This window comes from Mustela nigripes, chromosome 7 (assembly GCF_022355385.1).
Source record: "Mustela nigripes isolate SB6536 chromosome 7, MUSNIG.SB6536, whole genome shotgun sequence".
Lineage (NCBI taxonomy): Eukaryota > Metazoa > Chordata > Mammalia > Carnivora > Mustelidae > Mustela > Mustela nigripes.
Genome location: NC_081563.1, coordinates 91409159 through 91435434, shown reverse-complemented (window position 1 = coordinate 91435434; position 26276 = coordinate 91409159). Strand labels below are relative to the sequence as shown.

The 26276-nt window shown below is 45.9% G+C and overlaps 1 long non-coding RNA gene across 1 annotated transcript; it reads left to right on the top strand.

Annotated features, from left to right (window-relative positions):
• The first annotated feature begins 83 nt into the window (after nucleotides 1-83).
• On the top strand, nucleotides 84-11980 carry LOC132021678 (uncharacterized). The gene is made up of 3 exons (XR_009405424.1): nucleotides 84-5871; nucleotides 7653-7904; nucleotides 11256-11980. It is a non-coding gene; the product is annotated as an uncharacterized LOC132021678 (long non-coding RNA).
• Nucleotides 11981-26276: the final 14296 nt, after the last annotated feature.

Genomic DNA, 26276 nt, shown 5'->3' with positions numbered 1-26276 from the left:
TTCTACTTTTCACTTGTCTAACTACAGAGCAACCTGGAACTCAGCTGATAAAAGAGTAGGAGGGTCTCCTTAGACAAGGGTCACAACACCCCTGGCTGCTTAAGTTAATATCCTTATCCTAATAATAATATTAGGGGACACAGAGGCCATCTCTCTAGGACAGTGGTTCCATCCATGCATGGCACTTAAACACTCCCTGCTACTTGGATCCCAGCTCCAGAAATCCTGATGTCCCTGACCAGGGCCACTGCCTGGTCATTCCCATATGCAGCACAAGTCAGGAGCCACCATCCTAGAAAAAAGAGTTTCAACGTGTTTCATCTCCCTCACCTGCCTCCTTGCCCTTGACCTTAAATGCTTAATATTCTAAAAGTGTTTAGCACTGCCTTTCTGGGCTAAATCCAAGCTCCATCTAGCATTTCTCCCTAGTGGATGCTCCAGAAATATAATCAAAGGCCCTAATCCAAAGAAGAATATATGGAGGAAGCCCAAAGCTCCCTGTAAGAGTCAGGGTAACTTGGTGATGGAGTGCATGGATTGGGGTCAAGTCAGCTGTGTCATCCTTATGGGTGCACATCTCTGAACCTCATCTCTAGGAAAGGATAACAAATGTCCACTTCTGAGGACTACCGGTGACTTCATGTGCTGGTGATGGGGTCCCTGTGTTTGCTCTCAGTCTTCTGGACAACCCATCCCACGACTTGTGTGTCCCATCTTCTCAGCCCGATATCTCATCCTGACCAAACTTGTGTAAAATGGCCTATTTGTATTTGTCCTAAATTGGTCCATTTTAAGTTCAAGAGGCACCCAAAGTTCCATTTCTTTGGATTTGGTTAAGAAGTAGAATCCACCCCTTATGTCCTCCCAACCATCTCCACTACCATTGTCATGGCTGCTGTATCCCAGCCCCTTGATGCCCACATGCTCTGTCTCCTGCTGTACCACCTTCCCATCTTCTCTCAGCCCCCTGTCTTTCCACATGGAAATGCTTCATGCTAAAGGGACTTGGGCCTCCCTGTACTTTCTCAAGTTCTGTCCCGTCTTTCTCAAGAACCAGCACAAGACCGTATGGTGCAGGTGGCCCTGTGAGTTTCAGGTTGTTAGGGTCAAGGCCAAACCAGTCAGAGGACAACTTAAAGAAGCATGCATGCCCTTGCAGCTTATAAGACAGGTGGACCCCTTGTGGCCCATTCCTACAACTGGCTTGGCCTTGGTGTCATAGGAAGTGGTTGAATGCCATCCTCAGCAGAGCTATTACTGACTGATGCTTAGCATGGCCATCTTTGTGTGTCAGGGTTGTGTCTGCCTTTCTAGACTCACATTTCTCTAGTTAGTGCAGCCACCACAGATGGGGCACTGACCACTGCAGGCAGGCCCTGCACTGGGCACTAGACCCACATCAGCTCACATCATCCCAAGAACCCTGTCAGGCAGGCAACAGAACTGAGGTTCAGAGAAGGTAGCTCAGCCAGCACGTGGCAGCTGTACAGTGAGGATGAGATTCCCCAGCCTGGTGCCACCCTGCTCACACAACAGATAGAACCTGCCGCCTCACTCCTGACCATAGAAGAAGCTCCCCATTCCACAAGCCACTCATTTCAATCTTGCAAGAACTCCTGACTACAAGCATTTTATATGTAATTTCCCCCAAGAATCACATGCCAGGGAAACAGCAAAGTCAAGATGCAAACCCAACCATCATATCCTAAGCCCACTCAGTTTTCTCTTAAGAACCATGCAGCCTTGACCATGGTTCTACAAAGTAAGAAAATTCTGGGCACAGATCACATTGTTTGTGGGTCAAGACTCTTGGGAACATAAAAGCAGCTTTGGTTTGTGTTTCACAGCATATCTTTGCCGGAGGGTGGTGGGAATGAGGAGGGGGGTTGGGTTGACTTCCCTGGAAAAGGTGACTTTGGCACACATGGTTAGGGTGGGTTCTCTTCCTCTACATATCTCCTTCCCTCATCCTTAGAGATGTTCCCCCTCAAGCTCCTCTCTGTCCCTGCTTCACTAGGTACCCCTGGATTCATCAGGTGTCCCCTGCTTCACCTGGTGTCCCTGCCTGAGCCAAGAGTCCAGCTTTCCCCAGAGAACCACAGTAACTCCCATGGAGGACACAGTGAGAGAGGCTACATCAGCCCTCAGCGGCTGCCCAAGATGTCACAGTCAGGCCTCACAGCTAGAGCTAGGAAACAGGACTGGTCTCTCCAAAAGATGGGACAGGGCATTCCTAACACCCAGCCAGTCACCATGTACCTCTTGAGATGTTAGAGGAAGTCTCATTCAGAGCAGCCCCTGGGTTTACAACACACCAGCCTGACCATTTGCCAACAGCTGCTATCGCTCTAGGAAATGATGCCAAATGTTACAGCAGCTGAGTCATGGCCAGCACTGCCTTTCAGAGCTCATTTCAGGGCCTTGCCTTTGAAGTTTTATAGTGTCTCTTAGAGGCCCCTGGTGAACTGGCTTGAGCAATAGCCCTTATGAGGACAATTTTATGCACCTCGAAGCTCACCTGTATTTGTTGTCATAGGTGCTGACATCTGGTGACCCAGTTTGGCAATAAATGTTAGAATTCATACTCTGAGCTAGGGCCACCCTCTCAGGAAGTATACTGTACCATCTCTTATCTAGAGGCCACATTCTCACCTCTTCCTGCTTTTGAGGTTAGGAGCCTCAGATAGACCCCTAAGTGGAAAGACATTTCTGACGTCTGTGTGATGTTCCCACTGCGATGACCTCTCAAAAACCCTTCCCTGGTCTCCAGGATGAGCTGCACCGCTCAAGGGGTTGGTGCACTCCCAAGAGGTTCTCATCCATAGATTCTGTTCAACCTAGCAAAGCAACAGTGGACGTCAAACTCACAGATGCTCGGGGCCTGCAGACGGCTGGCTCCCTGCCAGACAAGCATGTAAAACGAGTAAGGAATTTGTCATCTTGCTGAGTCCCGTTTACCAGCCCTTGCAGGTCTTGCCGAGCCCCTTGCTGAGCAAGGGGTCAGAGCTCCACAAGGATGAAGAGGGAAGGGGTGGGAGTTGCCGGCCCTGCACTTAGGGTGCAGCAGCCTTCTGCTGGTCAGTGACTGCCCCTTGCTGCAGGGATGGCAGGTGGACCATGGCCTGCTGCAGCCTCTGAACAAACTCCAGGGAAATGAGAAGAGCAAGTGCAGCAGCAGGGCATGGTAACCACGGGGAGTGGAGTGCTACACAGGTCTCTGTCCTAGAGAGTGCATCTTAGGGCAGGGGCAGGCCCTTGAGGGCTCAAAAGATGTGTGCAAATCCACCAGGTGGAAAAGGCAGTTTGTTTGTCTCAGGAAGCATCATGGAGGTGACAGAAGAGAACGCAGGTGCCTCCAGGGAGAAATACCAGGCTGGAGACATTCCCAGGGCTTTCCAAACCCAGACAGTGCTGAGAGGCACAAGGTGTTGTTGGACACACTGTCTCAGCTTTTCTGCCTCCACTGAGCTTGTCAAACAGCGTTGTGACTGCTCTGGCCTGTGTGCTGTGGTCCTCACTGCTGCTTCACCGGGACCTGCCATGCAGCAGTCACTGTGGCAGATCCAGGCTCTGGAGAGCGAGATGACAGCCGTCACTGCCCTCTGTCACCCAGATGCCCTTTCCTCTAACACACAGTGAGTGCAGGGCTGTGCCTACCCAGGCCAATGAGGCAGGTTCACCTGTCTCAGTTCACCACCCGGCCATGTGTCCAACTGCCCATCAGAAACTGATGGAAAGCAAGTCATTCTGCGAGGGGCTGGTCAAGTGCCAGGGCATGTGTCCACTGCATCCCGATGGCTTTAGGGGGCAGTACCTGGTTTTTCACTGAAATCGGGTCATTTGGGGCCAATTTAAAAGGTAGGGAGGTAGATAAGTAGCTAGTAGACAGATGATTGATTGATTGATTGACAAATGATTCATAGATGACAGATAAAATGTCACTACAGCTTCAAGAGTGGGAGGACTCAGGACATCACAGGGCCACACCACATATAGTTGTCCATTTTCTGGGGCCTTTTGACTATGACCTCATGTCACCTAATCCAGCTCATGACTCAGCTGGAAAGCAAACAGGGATTTGGGTCTGTTGTCTGTCTATACCAGAGAATCCATATTTAGATTCAAACTATTCTATTAAGCTAATCCGGATGTATAGCTGGGACAAGATAGGGAACGGTTAGCATTCTTCTCAATCAATTAATGTCTTCATCCCCTGCATATGGTCCCAACAAATTTTCTTAAATATGCATTTTCCTATTGACTTGGTACATAATGTATTCCCAGTAAATAGGAAGAGAGCCTGGATTAGATGAGAGCTGGTAAAGGGCTGCAGTCTCCCAATGGGGCACCTCGACATAGGACTTTCCTTTACTCCCTCAAGAGATCCTTGTACAACAGGAAGAAAGAGATGGTCACTATCAAGCAACAGTGCCTGATTTAGAAACAGAAATCAGGTCACTCCAGTATCCCACACTCTTCATTTCTGTCCTTGATGGAATGAAGTGTAGAGGTCCCAGATGACTCTCCCCTCATAATCATCCCCAGAGAGATCTAGCTATTCAAGTAACCCAAACCAATCTCCATCTGGCACCTTGTGCATTCTCAGGTAATAGGTCTTTTTAAAATAACAAGGACTTTAAATTAGAAGAGGGCATGGTCATCACGGTACATCTGTTCATGCTGGGCACAGCTGAAGGCTAAGGTCTCGATTTCCACAGAATAAGAAGGCCACCTACCTACAGAATAATAATCTGGTGGCTGAAGAATTGATTTGGGTTGTCCTCTTTAGTTAAGAATCCAAGGATAAAGGAACAGTGACACAGAGGATAACAGGGAGTTACAGAGAGCAGGACATCTGTCAGTCACCAGGCTCTAGGGTGTAATTTCTGTCCATGCCAGGGGCTAGGTGCTACACACTACTGTGTCCACCGTATCCTGGCAGGAAGACCAAGGCTTAGAGAGGGAAAGAATTGGTCCCAGGTCACACAAGTAACAAGAATCTGAATCACGCTACTGTTCTACCTGAATCCAAGGTTCACAATGTCAAATCTCCAACAAATGCCTTAGGATAGAATCCAATATGTTTGCCACTGGTTCTCAGGAGAAACAGAGGGTGGCCTTTCTAGTTTTCCAAAACTATCAGGGGTCAGATGTGAAGTCCCAGGACCAAGGAAGTCCAGCATGCTCTCTCCACTGCCCTGGACTGAGATTTCTGGCCCCTTACCCTTCCTTGGACGGAATCGATCTTATTTTATTTTGAGCCTAGGAAAATCAAGCCCATGTTCCCACATCTCTGGAAGATGGTGGTGGCCTTGGGGAAGGAGGAAGCCTGTGCCCTTAGGGCCAGCACATGGTCAGTGGGGAGTAGACATCATCATGTCCCCTTTCCCTCTTAAATCTCACCTCAACCCTTCCAGGTGGTTGCAGTTTCTTCATTCCCACTTTACAGATGAGAAAACTGAGGGTCTGAGGACCAGGACTTTGCCTGTATGACAGAGCAGGTCCATAGCTGGCCAGAGTTCAGACAAGACCCCTGTCTCCTAGACGGCGACACCTCTGCTTGTGCATCAGTCAGAGAAGAAAGCCTGGGCACCTCCCAGGCAAAGATGTGGGCTCCTTATGCCTGAACTAAAACCCAGCTCCGTTTTTCTGGGAGCAGAGCTGCATTACAGTGGTGGAACCGGGAAAACTCCCCTCACTTCTAAGTTGTATGTCAAAGTGAAAATAAATGTGCTTTGCAACTTAAAAGTTAGAAAAGCAAATTTGATTCCATGAAAAATGAGCCAGACCAGATCCCCCAGCCACAGTGGAGCCACGAAGCCTGAAGGATGGATCTTGAGGAATGTGCCACAACAAAGAAGCCATGAGCAGGTGGGTTGCCTTGTGCTCTGCTTCCCACACCTCCTCAGCAGCTCCAGCATCCCGACAGCATCCTCAGAATCCTCCTCAAGCAACTTCAGGCATAAGGAGCCCACATCTTTGCCCTGGACCCTGCCCACCCCACACCTACAAGTTGGGGCTCTCCCTTAGCATCCAATAGGGGCCCTCCAGACCCACACTTCCAGTAGAGCTCTCATGTTGCAGCTCAGATTTGGAAAGACAAGGTTTTTGCCCCAGCCTGAAAATCACTCTGGGTACCACTGCCCTGGAGTGTTCCAGGTGGTCTCAGGGCATCTCAGTGTCACCCTATAGCCCCCTGCCCCCGAGGTAAACAGCAGCTGGGAGGTGGCTGATGGTGGTCCGGGCACACAAGCCTCTGTGACAGCTGAAGCATCTTCCTGCCCCATCCAGTGCCCATGAACAACTCTGCCCATCATTTAGGGCCAGCCAAGGCCTGCCTTCTCCAGAAAGCCTTCTCTGACCACAACCCCAGCACACAGGGGCCCCTGCCTGATGTGAACTCTGGAACATATAACATCAGCCCCTAGAACTCATTCCCAGATGATCGATATGCATGACTAATGATGCATAAATTTATCCAAAACACTTATTTCGGTGCTCAGTGCTGATCTGAGCTCACAGGATATGGTGATCAGTAAGAGAAAGAACCAGGAGACAGACAGTGGACCTATAAACCAACAGCTGTTGAAGTAACTGCAGAGCTTGGGAAAGTCATGAAGAAACAAAGGCAAGTGACAGAATGAGCATGGAAGGGGCCAGGCAGAGGTGGCCAGGATTGCAGGGATGGTGAATCCAAGGGGGTGACACTGAGATGCCCCGAGGCCAGCTCAGGTGTCACCACACACACAAAGTCCTGGGATAGTGAGAGGCTTAGAGCTTCGTGAATGGCTGGCATGCTCCAACCTCATGTGTCATCAATGAAGGGGTGTCACACAAATGTGCCTGAAGCCAGCTGAGGTTCACTCAGGGCCTCCACCCTGGGCTGGTGTCCTTCCCTTCCTAACAAAAGCATGGACGAACCTCGTTGTCTGTGCCCCTCTTTCTGTAACCATCAGCAAAGGATGCGGGAGGCTTGCGGAGAAGAGCTAGGATGGCCGGAATGAGGGGTGAGTTCAGGTTATCATGCCATAGGGGTGACGCATGCCGGCTCCGGCGATAATCACTGATGATGTAGATGACAAAGATGTTATATTTGGGTGTTACAGGATGCCTCTTGAAATAGTTTCTCAAAGAGCATAAAGAGAAAACCTCATGTAGTTAAAGTTACCCTGGACATTTTGTAATGTAAAACAGAGAGATCCAATAAACTAAGAGTATAATGTAAAAGGTTTACATTATTTTAGCAGGTATCACAAGCTGGGATTCATAGCCCTACACAGCAACCCTCTGGCACCCTGTGCACAGCATGGCCCACCTCATCTTACCGCAGGGAGGGGCCCCCGTTCATCAAGGGGGTCATCTCGGTGTCTCACCGTGAGTAACAGTACAGCATGTGCAGGAATATTACAACGTGCCAGCCCAACCTGGTGGCCATTACCCTTGACATGGGGTTTTCTGAGGGTCCCTTAGTCAGTTTTCTGTCAGGCCACCTGTTGTTCCTTCAGAATATTGAAGGAATCATCACCTTACACACACTGACCATCCCCTCAGGAACCTCTTTCTCCCCCTCATCAATGGATGGAAAACCTTAAAACTGCTTGTATTCTTTGCCTGGGTTGGCTTTAAATGCATTGATTTTTTTTTTTTTTCAGGCTTGATTGCATTTGTGGCCTCTGGATAAATGCTCATTGATTGAGACAACTATTTAAGGAGTGTCCCTCCCTCTGCCCTGCCTCCAGAGCTCTCTTTTTCTTTGCATCCGTGGAGTGCATTGCAATTAAATACCTTGATGATGGAGCACTGCTGTAACGTCTGGAATGATGTGGAAAGAAGGCTTCCCTTAAGTGTTTGTTGAATTCAATGAAACTGAATTTGCGATTTTATGCATAGCCCATCCTCTCAAGGTGAGTGATGTGCTAAGCCTGTCCAAACCAAAAAGAGAGGCCCATTTTGAAGTGAGTAAGATATGGAAGCTGGAGAATGAAGGTTGTAGGTCTTAGTAATGAAAGATCACAGGAAGTGTCCCTGGATCATCAATCACAGGGACTTTCTCAATGGTCCTTTCCGTTATCCAAGTCCTGACAGTTAGCCCCTGGGGCCAGCAACCTCTAATCAGGATCCAGGAGGATGAGTTGGGAGCACCCCATGCTCTGGCATTACGTTAGGATCCTGTCTTCAGCCCTGGTTTCTCAGAGTTTGAATTCTGATCTTCTTTGATTACAAATAAAATGAATTCATTCTAAGATCACTAGGAAGGGACTTCCATTTCAGGCTCCCAATCCAGCCCTTCAGCAACCTGAGTGGCTCACTGGCAGAAGCAGGACATGTGAAAGTGATCCTGACCAGCTGAGAAACTCAGAGAGCAAGGGGTATCATGAGGGCGAGTGCAGAGGCATTTCTCTTTTTTTTGTGCACACATTGGAAAGAGGGCACTTACTATAATCATGGAGAAAGGTGGGCAAGATAGGACTATAACACAGTGAGATTAGTTTCCTACCACAGTGTGTGGACTCTGCCTGTCACCACAACCCTATCCCATACATGAGTTCCCAGAAACAGGTGATGAGGTTGCCCGATGCCTGGATAATGGGTCCTCTCCAAGTGTTGATTGAACTTGAACAATGAGAACAAAGGGTTAGTGGCTTTAACCTCCTCTGGCTTTTCTGTTGACAAATCCCTGCAGCCAGCTCACTGAGCCACCAATTTTCTCCTTAACTTTTTTCAAGTTTGAGGTTAATTCTTTTTTGCTCAGTAAGTGACTTAAAAGTGAATATTTCTCAAGGGCCCAGAAGCAAACTGCCTCTAATTCTCTCCCTCATGGGCACACTCACAAGATAACAGATTATCCAAGTGGTATATCATAGTTCTACTTAAAAGTCTTCTACACTTCCTGCAGAATTGCATTCCATCTTCTCAGCCTGAGGGGCAAGTCCATCCCATCTGATGTTTAGCCACTCTGTGGCCTGTCCTCTCCAGGACATACCCTGACCTCAGAAACACCAAGCAGGAATGGGGCCTGAAACAGAAGCCATCCCACAGCAAAAACAAAAAAATCCACAGAGGCTGGGGATCCATGGCCCCAGCAGTTGTCCTCCAAAGGACCTCAGTTGCTGGCCCTCACCAGAACCATCCTGAACTTTTGTCAGTCTGTGTCCATGGACAGATATCCTGAGGAAAGTCATGGGTGAGCAAAAAGCTGGGGATATCAATGTGCACAAGAAGCACACATAGAAAACATGTCGGATGGTCTCTCTAGACCTTATGAATGGCTGCATCCATGATCCCACCTACAAATATTGGCAATCTGGTAACTCAGAGCTCATCAGCGATCCTTAGGTGTGTACCTCAGCCCTCCTGTTCTGAGATGTTGAAGGGAGTGGAATTAAGAGGTGCTTAGAGCCTGACTTTCCTCCCCATACAGCATGCATCTGGGAGCTTCCTCTGGGGTGAGAGTAGGAATAGGGAATTGAAATCCTAACTTTGGCCCCTAGGAGGCTCCTCTCATTCTACTTTCCCCGGATCCCTGATCCCTGAGTGTGGCATGCCCAGTCCTAACCAGGTCCCCCACCATCCTTTAACCTCACCCCCAGCCCACACAAGGACATGTCAGAGATGGGCACTCCCCTAGAGGTCCAGGTAAGTGTGGACACCTACCAGGCCCTGCCTTCAGGCTGCCTGCAGATTCAGAACTTCTCTCTCCTTCCTCCATGCTGGGACACATGCAGACCTTCATCCATTCATTTACTCAACAGCATTTACTGCAGACTCTTGGCCATTAACTCTGGAGGGACTCTGGGGCCCTGAAAACAAGGGAACATCAACTGAGCAAATCTCCGCATGGCAGTAAGCAATAAAATGCAAGTCACAGAAGATACACATTGTGATCCATTTAGATCTGGTTCAAAGGGGAAAAAATTGAACCATAATGAAGGATGCCTCGGGGATAAAAGTATAATGAAAAGCTGGGGCATGGATATCACACAATTCATGGTAGTGGTTATTCCCTGGCGGGGGTGGGGGTGGTCAGCAGAGGGGGACGGTGCCAGTCGTCTTCTCGGGCTGGCTGGGGCTCCATGGGTGAGGGTTCTTCAGCTTCCACATTATGCATATTGCTTGGACAAATGATATGGTTCATGGTTTAAAAAAAGAAAAAAAAAAGGTAAAAGATCTAGTTTGTGCCAGGCACACTGCTGGGTTTGAGGCAGAAAGAGTTAAGAAGACCATGCCCCTCTGCTCAAGGGCTCCCTGTCTCCATGCCTGTGAACTTCAGGGAAACAGAGCTATTCCACTTACAGACATCAGGTTGGCAGGACGTGCTGGGGTCCTAGGGGGCATGTTCTTGAACACCTCTGAGCCTCGACTGCATCATGAAGGTGGGGGGCCCATCGTCTCCCACGGAACCGCCATGAGGAGTAGATGAGGTGAGGCAGGTAACAGGCCCAGTGTGACACAGCCTGGGAGGGGAGAAGCCTGCACCAGGCTTGGGCTGTTGTCATTATGATTACTAACTCCGCCTGGCATCATGGTTGTTGACATGACTATAACTTCCTCGCTCTTTTTTTTTTTTCTCTTTTTAACATTGTAATTTTTATTTTTTTACTAACATATAATGTGTTATTTGCTTCAGGGGTACTTTTTTGAGAACAGATGTCTTATTTCATGCACTAGTTTGTTTCCCTTTTAATTGATCATTTGAGAAAGTGATTTATATATTTGAATCTGACTGGACTTAATCCTCTCGCGAAATGCCCTTGTGAAGTAAGCAGGTGGGGGCATTTGTTTGTACGTGGGGAAACTGAGACTCAGAGGTCAGATGGAGGCCCCTTTCAGCGGGCAAGGCGGTTCCTCTTACCATAAAGGAAAATGCAGAAACAGGAAGGCAACTATTCAAAGAGAGTGGATTTTCTCTGCCTCTGAGAATTCAACCACAAACTTAAAAAGAAAATGGTTCAAAGCGTTGAGGAAAAGAAGTCCAGCGTTGCTGGACATCATGAAAGCCCACCCACAAGCATCATCAGAAGCCTCAGTTTCCTACAAGAGGGGAACTGGAGACTCTAGCTTCACTTCGAAAATACTTTGCTTAAAAATTAAGAAAAAAAGTCTCCTTGGAGGTGATTTTCTTTGTGACATTGCTCTAACAAACTTCTTCTTTTAATCTTTGAGAAATAGAAAAATATACTCCCTGCAACTAAAGCAAAAATGAGCAAACTTCAAGATATCTGTTCCCAAAGGCAAGTTTCTGTTTGATTTTCTAGGGCAGTGAGAGCACAGGAAAGGAGCCAGATGGAGGTCCTTGAGTCCAGGTCCCAGGGAGCATTCGTCTGATGTGTGGTTGTCATCAAACGGCTGACCTCTCTGTGCCTGGGACATTTCAACTGCAAAAATAATGTTCATCATGAGGATGATGGTATGCGGGGGTGGGGGCAATGAGAAATGGCATCTTCTTACTCCTACACATGAATGTTGATGAGATAAAACATGAAAACCAAGCCATATCTAAAGCAATTTTCATTTCCTGATAATAAGACTTCTCAAGGCCTGACTTTCTTACCTCTGTTTCTACTCTTCAATTTCCATAAAAATCCCTTGCATGCTGGGCTTGCTTCAGTTCCCTGACCAACACTGGGATCGCTGCATGTCTCAGAGCTGATGGTTGATGCAATCAGACATGGTGCTCTGCTGGCTGTAGTGTAATTTAATTCAGACGCCAGCTCAATGAACAGACTTATATTTTCTTCTGAAGCTGAGAACAGGAAAATAAATGCACTATATGTATAGCGAATAATGGATTAAATATACCCTTGATTGCTGAGTTGCAGTTGGATATTAAAATTGAGTTAAGAGGGGCACCTGGGTGCCTCAGAGGGTTAAGCCTCTGCCTTCAGCTCAGGTCATGGTCCCAGGGTCCTGGGATCAAGCCCCGCATCAGGCAGGGAGCCTGCTTCTCCCTCTCTTTCTGTCTGCCTCTCTGCCTACTTATGATCGCTTTCTCTGTCAAATAAATAAATAAAACCTTTTTTTTTTTTTCGAGTTAAGAATACATTGATTCTTGGCAAGTGCTTTCATTCATTCATTCACTCTTGTATCATCTCATTCAACAGACACTTCATTGAGCACCTGCCATGTCCCAGGCACTGTGCTAGGTGCATTCTGACAAAGAGGAAAGAGGAGAAATGGTTAGTCTTATGTGTATGAGTGAATGTGTGTGCCATGATCACATATGAATTATATAATACATATATAATGAGACAAACATGAATGACTAGGCAAACAAGATTGTTGTCCTAAGAAATGAGCTTGGATGTTCTGTGGGAAACAGAAGCATTCCAGCCTTCCAGAACAGTTCCCCAGACAAACATGGGTCAACTGACTGCAGTGGGGCTCCATGGGTACCCAAAGGAGGGTGATGGAAAGAGTTGGGAGTGGTCAGAGGTCAGAATAAGGGAATAGTCCATCAGTAACCACCAGCAGTCCTTCAAATTCAGCCTTAACCATTAACCCCTTATCCTCCCCCAAATGTCCTAGAGCTGGAAAGAGGGTCCTATGGAACCCACATTAATTTGATTCTGCACATCAGAATGTGCAGAATGTGTGTGTTGAACATGTGGTGCAGACAATTGTGGTGGGGCTGGGACATACATGTAGTGAACAGATGGTTCTGACCCACTCTCAGCTGAGAGAAGTGATAGGGGCCATGGGAGGAGAACAGGTAAGTACTCAGGGCCGAGGGGCAGGAGGCACTTCTGGGGGGAACTATGGGACATAGCTTCACAGAGAAGAGGAGAAGAGAATCAGAGATGACTACTGGTGATAAAGTGGGAGTGATAAAGTTGCCAGAAAGGGAGAAACATGGGGGAAATGCAAGGATGAAGTGGGAGACATGGTGTGGTGGCAGGGAGGAGAGAAGGAAGGCCTGGAGCACCAACAACAACTCTGAGCTGGACCCCAAGAAGGTGAGGGCTGAGTGTGGTGCAATGGGAAGGACTGGCGAGGGCAGGGTGGTCTCCGGGAACAGGGAGGAGTCTGGAGGGGGAGGGCCATCTGACAAGCAGGCAGCTGCTCCCTGTCTGCCCAGGGTCTGCATTGGGAAAAGGCTGTATGGGCTTCACCTTTGCAGACTCACCTTCATGGCCTCACAGGGACATTTCATGGAGGCCCCGAAGGGTTCATGGAGGGAGGTGCATTGCTGCAGCCTCTGGAACAATCAGCTTCATGACCTACCCCAATATTCTGCTCTCAGGTGCTTTCCACCCATTTCAGATGGGCCACCCAAGGAGATCCGTTTGCCTACCTTGAATTATTTAGGCACCAGAAAGTAACCAAATGGACTTGTGTTAACATTGGTGATTCAGACTTTTGGTCATACAAGGGAATGAGGCTGAACAGATAGACTGTCCTGTCTCCCTAAGTGGGCAGGTTCCCTGAGGCTATAGGCTGTCATAATCCAGAAACAGGACACCCAAATCCTACTCTACTACTTCTCTCTGTGTAATCTTGAGCAGTTCTCTGAGTTTTGTGCCCCCACTGGATGGAGAGTTGTCCCTAGTTCCCTCCTAGCAGACTGCGAAGAAAGGAGGAGGCTGAAGGAAAAGAGCCGAGAGCAGCAGGTCTTCATCAGGCTTCCATGAGCTGCCTTCCATCCTCCTACTCTTCTTCTTCTTCTTTTTTTTAAATTGTGTTATGTTAGTCACCATACAGTACATCATTAGTTTTTGATGTAGTGTTCCATGATTCATTGTTTTGTGTATGACACCCAGTGCTCCATGCAATATGTGTCCTCCTTAATACTCATCACTGAGCCAACCCATTCCCCAATCACTCTCCCCTCTAAAACCCTCATTTTGTTTCCCAGAGTCCACAGTCTCTCCTAATTCATCTCCCTCTCCTGATCCACCCCCTCATCTTTCCCCTCCTTCTCCTAATGTCCTCCATGCTACATCCTCCCACTCCTCTTCACTCACAACTGTGCTGAGAAGTACTCCTCAGATGTCCTCCCTCCTCCTCCTCAGTGCCCAGCAGACTGAATGCAGCCTTTCTTGTGGACAGGTGCAGCCAGGTGACCCCAGATTTCCTGACAAAGGGATGTGGGTGAGGGAGGTGAGCCCTTCTCTAGTCCAGGATTTAAGAAGTGGCTGTGTCTTCTCCGTGCTTCTTCCCCTTCTGCAGCTGAATCAAGAGAGGGATGATGAGGCCCTAGAGAATGGAGAGCATGGGGGACAGATCCCTGGAAGGGACCTTCAGAAACAGGTGAGCCATTTGCCAACCAGGAAGTCACCACTGTGGACGTTTCAATGAATAAGCAATAAACTTCTGTCTTTGAGACTTTGGATATTTGTGGGTCTTTTTGCTTTGGGAGCCAGCCTGTCCTGAGACAGACCCAAATTATCTGTAGAAATTCTTACAAGGAGAGTGGCATTAGGGAGATCTGTCTGTGTAAACAAAACAAGGGGATTCAGAAGAGAAGACAGGGCTGTGGTCCTATTATCTGGTCAAGCACATGCCTCAGGCAAGAGAACAAGCCCCATTCCAACTTGTCCCAGCCTAGGGTTCACAGCCCTTCCTGAAAACTGGCAGGTTCATCCCAGATCACAGAGGGAGGCCAGTAAGCCGAAGTTCCCTGCTCTGAAGACCTAACTTCCCAGATTAAATGTCTGACCATGTGTAGCCCATAATCATGTAATATGATTAGGTCTAACAGCCCTACTTAACCTGGTGAAGAAAAAAAATCTGAAAAAGCAGCAAGAGAAAACTCTAATTAGGAGGCTGGAACAGCAGGGCAAGCTGCTGGGGCCGCTCCTGACAGATGCAGGCTACTTGTTGGTTCCCCCACGTGCTCCCCCCCACACCCACAGCTGGCACAGGACTGGCCACACATCTGGCCTGGCTCCTCCCTGGGTGCTGGCCCAGGCCAGAAAGACTCACCCTCTTTGGAAGGAGACACGACAACCTTCTGGGCAGAATTCACTTCTAAATCAGGGTGGGTCTGATTGAGGTGCTTCACCAATTGGAACGTGTTCCAGGTTGTGCTTGAACTCAGACCTATCTAAGCATGGACCGTGGTAAAATCTTCTCCCCGCTTTCGCTGCCTTCCTGCTCCAGTGCCAAGCCCCTTGGTGACACATTGGGGGTAAGAGGTGGGGGGTGTGGGGGGTGTGTGGGGCTAAGTATCCCTGCTATGGACACTTCTTAATACCAGGCCACAGACAGGAAACAGCACACCCTAGACCCCATCTCTACTCTCAAGCATGGTACTGGCAGTCTTGAAATCCCAGCTCAGCCACTCACTTGCCCTGTGACCTGGGGCAAGTTACTCCCCATTTCTGGGCCTTTCTCATCACCTGAAAAGCAACCATGATACCTGCACTTGATTTCCCACGTAGGGAAATCATATCCCAGGCTGGGATAATATCAGCACCAGCTCTGCACCTGAGGCCACAGAACTGCCCATAGCATCAGCATCCTCACAAGGCATGAGACCTTGACAAATCAGCACTGAGCTGGTGGGAGTCGCTGATCTTCCATGAACCTCCGTCTTCCCTTCTGCTGGGTGATGGAAGAGCCTCTTCCCTGCCATCCTCAGTGGTGGCTCTGTGAGGCACCTGGAACACACAGAAGCTGGCACAAATGCCACACAGCCACCTACTGCCACAGGTTCCTAGCCATGGGACAGCAGGGGGATTCTGCGGATGCCAGAAGGAACAGGTACCGGGGACTCGTGGTAACTGTTGTTGGCAGCCGCTGCTCAGAGTGTGAGCTGCCTGAACTCCGTGTGCGTGTGGAGTGATGGCATGAAAGCATGAAGGGCTCTTCACTCACCAGAGCCCAGTGGCCATGGCAACCCCATCAGCAGCTCCATTTGATGATGAGTAAAGTACATTTAAATTAATTAAGAGTCCAACATTTCCACGTCCAGGCAGGGACGTGTCTTTCTTGAGCTTCTCTCCAACCATTCAGCTCAGCTCTAGGCAAGGCTGTTGGTTCCTGGAGGCTGGGCCTGCAGGCCGAGCGCTAGCTCTCCTTCCCAGGCTCCTGCCTGAGGGAGGCATGGGTAGGGTGTTTTCCGAAACTTGTGTTGACATGCTCCTGCCTCCCTGCTTCCCACTGCCCAGACTTCTAAGTGAGCCAGCAGCCTCCTTGACCCACACCATTGATCCATCTCTCTCACGAAGCTGTCACTGATAGGCTCTGGCCAGTGCTGCCTTCCCTTTCCTACATCATGAGCAAGGGCTGCTGCTTTGCTGGAACCAAAAGTGCAATTTTTCCAAGTCCTTTCTCACAAGAGCACATGTGACATCTTAAAATTTGGAACAAAAGTCAAACGCCAAGAGGAAGCCACAGACAACTGCAGTGAGCATGAGCATGTGGGGAACCAGGTGGAGCCTGGGGACCCGAGGGTGGAAGTCTGCAGAGACTCAAGCCAGGGAGCTGCCTCCAGAGCTCCAGAAGGATGGGCGGTCCTCTGTGGAGAGACACTGCAACAATGCGTGTGTCTCCAAGGACAGGTTTGCTTGGGCCTGGGGCCTGGGCCCTAGGGGTGGGAAGCACTGGGTGGTGAGCAAGGATGGGGTTACAGTCAATTCTAACAGGGGTTGGGGGGAGACAGCAGTTCCTCTCTCAGGCAGCTCTGTTGGTCCTTATTTCAAGTCTCCGAATCCAAATGTGACTGGGCTTTTTCTCTGAGTTGCTGAGGCCTTGAAGTTCAAGAAGAGCAAAACAACAAATGTGCAAAACTGAACAAGCAATGCATGATGGTGTGTTTCTGGCTTATAGCAGATAATGGGAGCAAGCTTGTTCACATGCCTGGCCCCTCAGAATCTCCTCATGGTGAGGTTTGCCCCAGGAGAAACATAGATGCCAGCCTGGCCTGGGAGGCGCCAAGGAGCCTGCCTGGGGTCCTGGGATCACTGACTGATCCCTATAAGGACTTCTGATTTGGGATGTGCTTGCTTGGGAAGCAGCAGAGTATGTGCTATAGTGGGAAGTGAGATGCAAGATGCCTCCCTACAGTAGGGACTGATGAAACACACTGGAAATAAATCCTAGGCATTCATTCAAGGGTACACGCACCATCGGGCCTTGAAGGCCTTGAAGTGCATGTGCTCAAATGCCTCTGGAAATGCTCTGAGACTAGCAGTTAAAAAAATCTGAGGCGGCAAAAGTCATATCACTTTATATTAGATAGGTGTACATAAATTATTGAGATAAGAAAAGCTTTGGTGAAATATGTGCTAAACCACCTGTGGGATTCAAATTATAGCAAACATTTTATAATTTAGGAGCTTTCTTCCTAAAAGTATATTAGTATCTTCTTAAAATCCCAGCTTCCCAAATACATTATTATTTATGTATATAAGTAATATTTATATACATAAATATTACATACTGTTAGCGCAGTAGGTAGCGTGTCCATCTCATTTTTATGTATATATTTGGGGCATTTGGGAAGCTGAGACTACATAATATGTTATATATTATATATTACCATGTTATAAAACTAAATATTATATATTATTATATATAATGATATACACGTATATATTAAATATGTTTGAGTAGTTGAGATTTTGAAACATTACTAAAAGGCTTTTAGGAAGAAATATTTTTTTTTGCCTCACAGTTTCCTAACCCTGGGACTTTCAGGAGTGGGAAGACGATTACTTTCCCAGCTCCTGATGTTCAGTCCTGACAGAGGTGGGTTTGGCTGCTGGACCAGGGGTTCCTGGCCAGAGTGGGGACACCAACTCTGTGAAGTCCCTACAGCATTACCAGGGAGAGGGGATGCTGAGAGCCCGGCAGGTACAAGTTCATACTCCTAATAAAACCACCCTGATTTGGAATTGGGTTTGTCTTAATTTCAGTCCCCTGTAAAGCAGAGCCTGAAACAAGGGTGTCCTTGCTAATACTTCCCTGAGAATTACAACCTGAGGGAAGCAGGCGTGAGCGGGCAGGGCAGTGAGGCAGGGAAGGTCAGAACCAAAGAGCTGTATTACTGAGCTGGTCACCACTCATAGTTCTCCCAGGTTCTTCAGGGAGGCATGTGTTCTGCTGTCTTGAAAGAATTTGTACAAGTGGGACAGACACAGAGGAAAGGAGAAATCATCCTCTGACTTCTATCTCCCATTGATCAAAAGTCATCCCATGAGACAGCCATCTCTCACCTGGGTAGACTGCACCATCTGGTCGGCCCCAGGCAGCTACCAGGGAGACCAGATCCCAAGAAATACCCTTGCCCTTTGCTGAACACCTGGGCACTACAGCCCGGCCACCAGGTGGCGATGGAGCTGCGGACAGGGTCCTCCCCTCTGAGGTCTACAAAGATGGGGTATGAGCCAGGTGATCTTCCTGGAGGGGCAGCAGTGCCATAGAGAGGAAAGCCAAGGCCATCACTTAGCAGAGAACCAGTCCTAGGTGCATGAGTTAAGCCTGGACTTCCTTCATCCTCCCTGCCCTGCGCAGGCTGTTGTCAAGGACAGGGGACAGGAGGGGAGGTCTGTAAGCTGCCCAGACCACACTAAAGAGGCAGAATTAAGGTTACTATCAGTATAAATACTGCAACAAGAAAAACCACTCTTACACGTGGTTCACTTGGGTAAGTCTGAGCACCAACTGTTAAATAGTCAGCAAGTTGGGGAGCCCATTTTTAAACTGTTGGTAGGAATGTTTACACCACAGAGATTGGAAGACAGTGCAGATCAGAGTCTCTTTGTGGGTTATTTTCCTTCTGGGTTGCCAGTTTACTAGTACACCGCTGACTGTCAAATTTCTTTACTTCTGAAATTAAATTACAAAGGATGGTCCTGGAGTCACCTGCATTGACTTTTAGTAACTATGTGTCTACTAATGTGCAAATTCTCATTCCCACCCCTCACCTCCACTGGCTCAGAGACCTTGGAACCCTCCCCCATTGTCTTTTCCACTCTCCTCAAGACCCCGCTCAGGTGGGGTCACTTTTGCCTTCACCTCCCTTTCTTGCTCAGCAGTGTCTTTCCTTGTACAGTTAATAAAAAGCCCCATACTGACTTTGTCTAAGAACGGCCATAGTAGCCCGGTTAGTTACAAGTTTGAAATGTAAAAGACTGATTGTTTGATGTGTAGCTGGAAGTAAGACCTCCACTCCCTTTCAGAGCCCTCCAGTGGCGACAGATATGTCAAATACGTGTTGGTGCATGCACGGGGAGTCACAGCCCTCCACCTGCCTGCTGCTCAGAGCAATACATCCCTGGGAGTTTACAGACAAGGATGCAGACCCACACTGCTGCTCTTTTATCCAGACTGGCGTGTCTCAGACTTGAACATGCACATAGAACACCTGGATATCCTGTGAAGAAGCAAGTTCTGACCTGGCAGGTCCAGGATAGGGCCTGAACTGCTCATTCACTCATTCATTTATTTATTCACTGAAATTAACAAACGCCAGGGTCTGTTGAGGTTGCTGGTGTAGGGACCATACGTTCGTCCAAAGGATCTGTCACCCATGGATCTTCATGAGGTAGGTAGTCGGTGCTCTGACTCTATTACTGATAAAAGTATTATCACTCTTTGTACATTTCTGGTACCCACTACCTTTTTTTCAAGGTGTCCCAGCTCAGACTTCTAGTCCCCTGTTTCATTTATCTCTTGCTGCCCAACAAGACACCTCAAAACTTCTCAGCTTAAGTAACAATAAAGAATTTCATCTGGTCTGGCCTGGGTGGTTCCTCTATGCCAGTAGGATACGGCTGGTGCTGTGGCACACAACATTCACCTATCTGGTACTCCAGCTGAGTGAGCTAGGGCAGCTCAGAGCTGATCAGACACAGCTCTCTCTCCAGCTGACCTTAGCTCACACTAGCTTTGGCTCCTTGACAACATGGTGGCCTCGGGCCACTTGGACTTCTTACATGGAAGATGGCTTCCATGAAGGAACATTCCAAGAAGACAAACCCCACATGCAAATATTTATCAAGCCTCTGCAGGCATCACACTTGCTGATAACCCATCCTGAACAAGTCACACGCCCAAGCCCAGGGGCAAGGGGGAGTGGGCCACTCAAGGGCAAGGTCACCAGGCAAGGTGGCTCATGGGCCAAGAATACAACAGTCTGCCATCACCTCTAACCTCTGATTCCCTTCTTCATTTGTACTTATTCATCAGTCCTTATTTCAAAATTAATTTGCTTGGAAATTATCTCACCAAATAACACATTTAGGGGAGTCTTGGATCTTAGCACTTATTATCAGAGAGCTGCTTTTTGAATTCAGCTTCATTCGAACATTTTAAACAGTTCATTAGAAGTTCAGAAACTCTCATTGTCATGTAAGATTTGCTTGCTTAAGTTATTACATTGAAAATTAATTAATTATTTTAGTCATATTTTAATGGAGGATGAATTTAATTCTTTAGATAATATAACAAATTTTTGCTAAAGACTGACAGCTGTGGGTATTAATCACTGTTCTCATTTCAGAAACTATCCCGTCAACTCAATTTTATTATTTCATGGTGAAAGAACGGTTTAGAATTTGCCACTGGCAAAAAAAGAATCAGGGCCTCACACCAGGTGTTATTATTATTACCAACAGGGGATGTAACTGGTTGGACACTCAGAGGTCATCATAGGAGACCAATGGCCACAGTGCCAGTGACTGTCTCTCAGCATCTTTAGCTCACATTTCAAAGTTCTCCTGTAGTAACTTCCAGTACTGTTTATAAGTAATATAAATGGGGATATTCCTCTGGCATTTTCTATAAAAATCTTTTTGTCCCCATTTTTTAAATTATAAAATAATAAGAGCATGGTAAAAATGACCCAGATGGTCGTAAAGGAATTGCAGTGAAAAATCAGCTTCTTTCCATCCTACATGCCTGTGTGCCAGACCCCAGTATTCCTGAGTGCAGGCTCTGGGATGCTCAGAAGATGTACATGCAAACACAACAATACGTTTGCGTGCATGTGCTCATGATTTACACCAATGGCAGCCCACCCTAAATATGGGTGTGTGCCTACCTATGTGCCCTTGAAGGCTCAACTTGGCAGAGCACCTAGGAGCCTTTTCTATTCTGACACATACAACTCCCTCTTCCTGCTCTTAATCTCCTTTCTCCTGGGTGATGCCTCTTGAAGATAATCTGGGCAATTTCTCAGCTGAAGACTTAGCCATTGGCCATTGATCTGCTTAGGTTTCTTGGGTGTTCTGGAATCAATCATCCAGTCAATATGAATTTTCAAATTTATTTACACAGAGTTAAGCAAAGTATTCTTTTGAATTTGAATTTGAAACATTGTTTCTGTATCTGTGGTTCCCTCTACTTTTTCCTTGTGAATTGCCCTCATTTTAAGCTGCTGAATTCATTGTGTGTGTGTGCACATGCTTACCTGCCCATGTATTATGTGCATGTGGGAGCTTGTGAATGTTCATGCAGATGTATATCTTCAAATAGGCTCTTGATATTCTTTTCTACTGCTCATTTTCTGTTTGCAAACTCATCAAATTCTGCTTTAATTTTACTAAGTTCCCTGCATTGTCTTTTTGAAGGCTAACTTTATTTTCTTTTTTTCTTTACTCTTGTGACCAAGATAGATATTAAAGTCTAAAAAAAATTTATTTGAGCACATCTTCAGCTATATGACATTATTTTTACTATTTTCTTTTTTTTTCATTTTTAATTAATTTATTTATTCTAATAAACATATAATGTATTTTTATCACCAGGGGTACACGTCTGTGAATCACCAGTTTACACATTTCACAGTACTCATCATAGCACATACCCTCCCCAATGTCCATATCCCCACCACACTCTCCTGTCCCCCCTCCCCCCAGCAACCCTCAGTCTGTTTTTTGAGATTGAGTATTTTATGGTTTGTCTCCCTCCCAATCCCACCTTCTTCCTCTTTTTTCTTTTCCTACCCCCCATACCCCCCTCATTGCATCTCCACTTCCTCATGTCAGGGAGATCATATGATAGTTGAATTTCTCCATTTGACTTATCTCGCTTATTTCACTAGTTCCATCCACGTCGTTGCAAATGGCAAGATTTCATTTCTTTTGATGACTGCATAGTATTCCATTGTGTATATATACCACTTCTTCTTTATCCATTCATCTGTTGATGGACATCTAGGTTCTTGCCATAGTTTGGCTATTGTGGACATTGCTGCTATAAACATTTGGGTGCATGTGCCCCTTTGGAGCACCACGTTTGTATCTTTAGGATATATACCCAGTAGTGCAATTGCTGGGTCATAGGGTAGCTCTATTTTCAGTTTTTTTAGGAACCTCCACACTGTTTTCCAGAGTGGTTGCACGAGCTTGCATTCCCACCAACAGTGTAGGAGGGTTCCCCTTTCTCCACATCCTTGCCAGCATCTGTCATTTCTTGACTTGTTAATTTTACCCATTCTGACTGGTGTGAGGTGATATCTCATTGTGGTTTTGATTTGTATTTCCCTGATGCCAAGTGATGTGGAGCACTTTTTCATGTGTCTGTTGACCATCTGGATGTCTTCTTTGCAGAAATGTCTGTTCATGTCCTCTGCCCCTTTCTTGATTGGATTATTTGTTCTTTGGGTGTTGAGTTTGCTAAGTTCTTTATAGATTTTGGACACTAGGCCTTTATCTGATATGTCGTTTGCATATATCTTCTCCCATTCTGTCAGTTGTCTTTTGGCTTTGTTAACTGTTTCCTTTGCTGTGCAAAAGCTTTTGATCTTGATGAAATCCCAATAGTTCATTTTTGCCCTTGCTTCCCTTGCCTTTGGCGATGTTCCTAGGAAGATGTTGCTGCGGTTGAGGTCGAAGAGGTTGCTGCCTGTGTTCTCCTCAAGGATTTTGATGGAATCCTTTCGCACATTGAGGTCCTTCATCCATTTTGAGTCTATTTTTGTGTGTGGTGTAAGGAAATGGTCCAATTTCATTTTTCTGCATGTGGCTGTCCAATTTTCCCAGCACCATTTATTAAAGAGGCTGTCTTTTTTCCACTGGACATTCTTTCCTGCTTTGTGAAAGATTAGTTGACCATAGAGTTGAGGGTCTATTTCTGGGATCTCTATTCTGTTCCATTGATCTATGTGTCTGTTTTTGTGCCAGTACCATGCTGTCTTGATGATGACAGCTTTGTAATAGAGCTTGAAGTCCGGAATTGTGATGCCACCAACTTTGGCTTTTTTTTTTCAATATCCCTTTGGCTATTCGAGGTCTTTTCTGGTTCCATATAAATTTTAGGATTATTTGTTCCATTTCTTTGAAAAAAAAATGGATGGGATTTTGATAGGAATTGCATTTAATGTGTAGATTGCTTTAGGTAGCATAGACATTTTCACAATATTTGTTCTTCCAATCCAGGAACATGGAACATTTTTCCATTTCTTTTTGTCTTCCTCAATTTTCTTTCATGAGTACTTTATAGTTTTCTGAGTATAGATTCTTTGCTTCTTTGGCTAGGTTTATTCCCAGGTATCTTATGGTTTTGGGTGCAATTGTAAATGGGACTGACTCCTTAATGTCTCTTTCTTCTGTCTTGTTAGTGTAAAGAAATGCAACTGATTTCTGTGCATTGACTTTATATCCTGACACTTTACTGAATTCCTGTACAAGTTCTAGCAGTTTTGGAGTGGAGCCTTTTGGGTTTTCTACATATAGTATCATATCATCTGCAAACAGTGATAGTTCGACTTCTTCTTTGCCAATTTGGATGCCTTTAATTTCTTTTCATTGTCTGATCGCTGAGGCTAGGACTTCTAGTACTATGTTGAACAGCAGTGGTGATAACGGACATCCTTGCCGTGTTCCTGACCTTAGTGGAAAAGCTTTCAGTTTTTCTCCATTGAGAATGATTTTTGCAGTGGGTTTTTCATAGATGGCTTTGATAATATTGAGGTATGTGCCCTCTATCCGTACACTTAGAAGGGTTTTAATCAGGAAGCCATGCTGCACTTTGTCAAATGCTTTTGCAGCATATTGAGCGTATCATATGGTTCTTATTTTTTCTTTTATTAATGTATTGTATCACATTGATTGATCTGCGAATGTTGAACCAACCTTGCAGCCCTGGAATAAATTCCACTTGGTCATGGTGAATAATTCTTTTAATGTACTGTTGGATCATATTGGTCAGTATTTTGGTGAGAATTTTCACATCTGTGTTCATCAAGGATATTGTTCTGTAGTTCTCTTTTTTGATGGGATCCTTGTCTGGTTTTGGGATCAAGGTGATGCTGGCCTCATAAAATGAGTTTGGAATTTTTCCTTCCATTTCTATTCTTTGGAATAGTTTCGGGAGAATAGGAATTAATTCTTCTTTAAATGTTTGGTAGAATTCCCCCAGGAAGCCGTCTGGCCCTGGACTTTTGTTTGTTTGGAGATTTTTGATGACTGTTTCAATCTCCTTACTGGTTATGGGTCTGTTCAGTTTTTCTATTTCTTCCTGGTTCAGTTGTGATAGTTTATATGTCTCTAGAAATGTATCCATTTCTTCTGGATTGTCGAATTTGTTGGCATAGAGTTGCTCATAGTATGTTATTTTAATTGTTTGTATTTCTTTGGTGTTAGTTGTGATCTCTCCTCTTTCATTCACGATTTTATTTATTTGGGTCCTTTCTCTTTTCTTTTTGTTAAGTCTGGCCAGGGGTTTGTCAATATTATTAATTCTTTCAAAGAACCAGCTCCTAGTTTCGTTGTTCTGTTCTATTTTTTTTTCTTTTTTCTTTCATTTCATTGATTTCTGTTTTGGTCTTTTTGATTTCTCTTCTTCTGCTGGGATTAGGCTTTTTGTTGTTCTTTCTCCAGCTCCTATAAGTGTAGGGTTAAGTTGTGTACTTGAGACCTTTCTTGTTTCTTGAGAAAGGCTTGTACGGCTATATATTTTCCTCTCAGGACTGCCTTTGTTGTGTCCCACAGATTTTGAACCATTGTGTTTTCATTATCATTTGTTTCCATGAATTTTTTTCCATTCTTTTTTAATTTCCTGTTGACCCATTCATTTTTTCGAAGGATGCTGTTAGTCTCCATGTATTTGGGCTCTTTCCAAATTTCCTCTTGTGATTGAGTTCTAGCTTCAGAGCATCGTGGTCTGAAAATATGCAGAGAATGATCCCAATCTTTTGATACAGATTGAGACCTGACTTATGTCGCAGGATGTGATCTATTCTGGAGAATGTTCCATGTGCATTAGAGAAGAATGTATATTCTATTGATTTGGGATGGAATGTTCTGAATATATTGGTAATGTCCATCTGGTCCAGTGTGTCATTTAAGGCCTTTATTTCCTTGTTGATCTTTTGTTTAGATGATCTGTCCTTTTCAGTGAGCAGAGTGTTAAAGTCCCCTACTATTATTGTATTATTGTCAATGTATTTCTTTGATTTGGTTATTAATTGGCTTATATAGTTGGCTGCTCCCATGTTAGGGGCATAGATATTTAAAATTGTTAGATCTTCTTGTTGGACAGACCCTTTGAGTATGATATAGTGTCCTTCCTCATCTCTTATTATAAGTCTTTGGCTTAAAATCTAATTGATCTAATATAAGGATTGCCACCCCAGCTTTCTTCTGATGTCCATTAGCATGGTAAATTGTTTTCCACCCCCTCACTCTAAATCTGGAGGTGTCTTCGGGTCTAAAATGAGTTTCTTGTAGGCATCATATTGATGGGTTTTGTTTTTTTATCCATTCTGATACCCTGTGTCTTTTGATTGGGGCATTTAGACTGTTAACATTCAGGGTAACTATTGAGAGATAAGAATTTAGTGCCATCATATTGCCTGTAAGGTGACTATTACTGTATATTGTCTCTGTTTTTCTCTGATCTACTACTTTTAGGGTCTCTCTTTGCTTAGAGGACCCCTTTCAATATTTCCTGTAGAGCCGGTTTGCTGTTTACAAATTCTTTCAGTTTTTGTTAGTCTTGGAAGCATTTTATCTCTCCATTTTCAATGATAGCCTAGCAGGATATAGTATTCTTGGCTGCATGTTTTTTTTCGTTCAGTGCTCTGAATATATCATGCCAGCTCTTTCTGGCCTGCCAGGTCTCTGTGGCTAGGCCTGCTGCCAATCTAATGTTTTTACCCTTGTATGTTACAGACTTCTTTTCCCAGGCTGCTTTCAGGATTTTCTCTTTATTGCTAAGACTTGTAAATTTTACTATCAGGTGATGAGGTGTGGACCTATTTTTATTGATTTTGAGGGGCATTCTTAGCATCTCCTGGATTTTGATGTTTGTTCGCTTTGCCATATTAGGGAAATTCTGTCCAATAATTCTCTCCAGTATACCTTCTGCTCACCTCTCTCTTTCTTCTT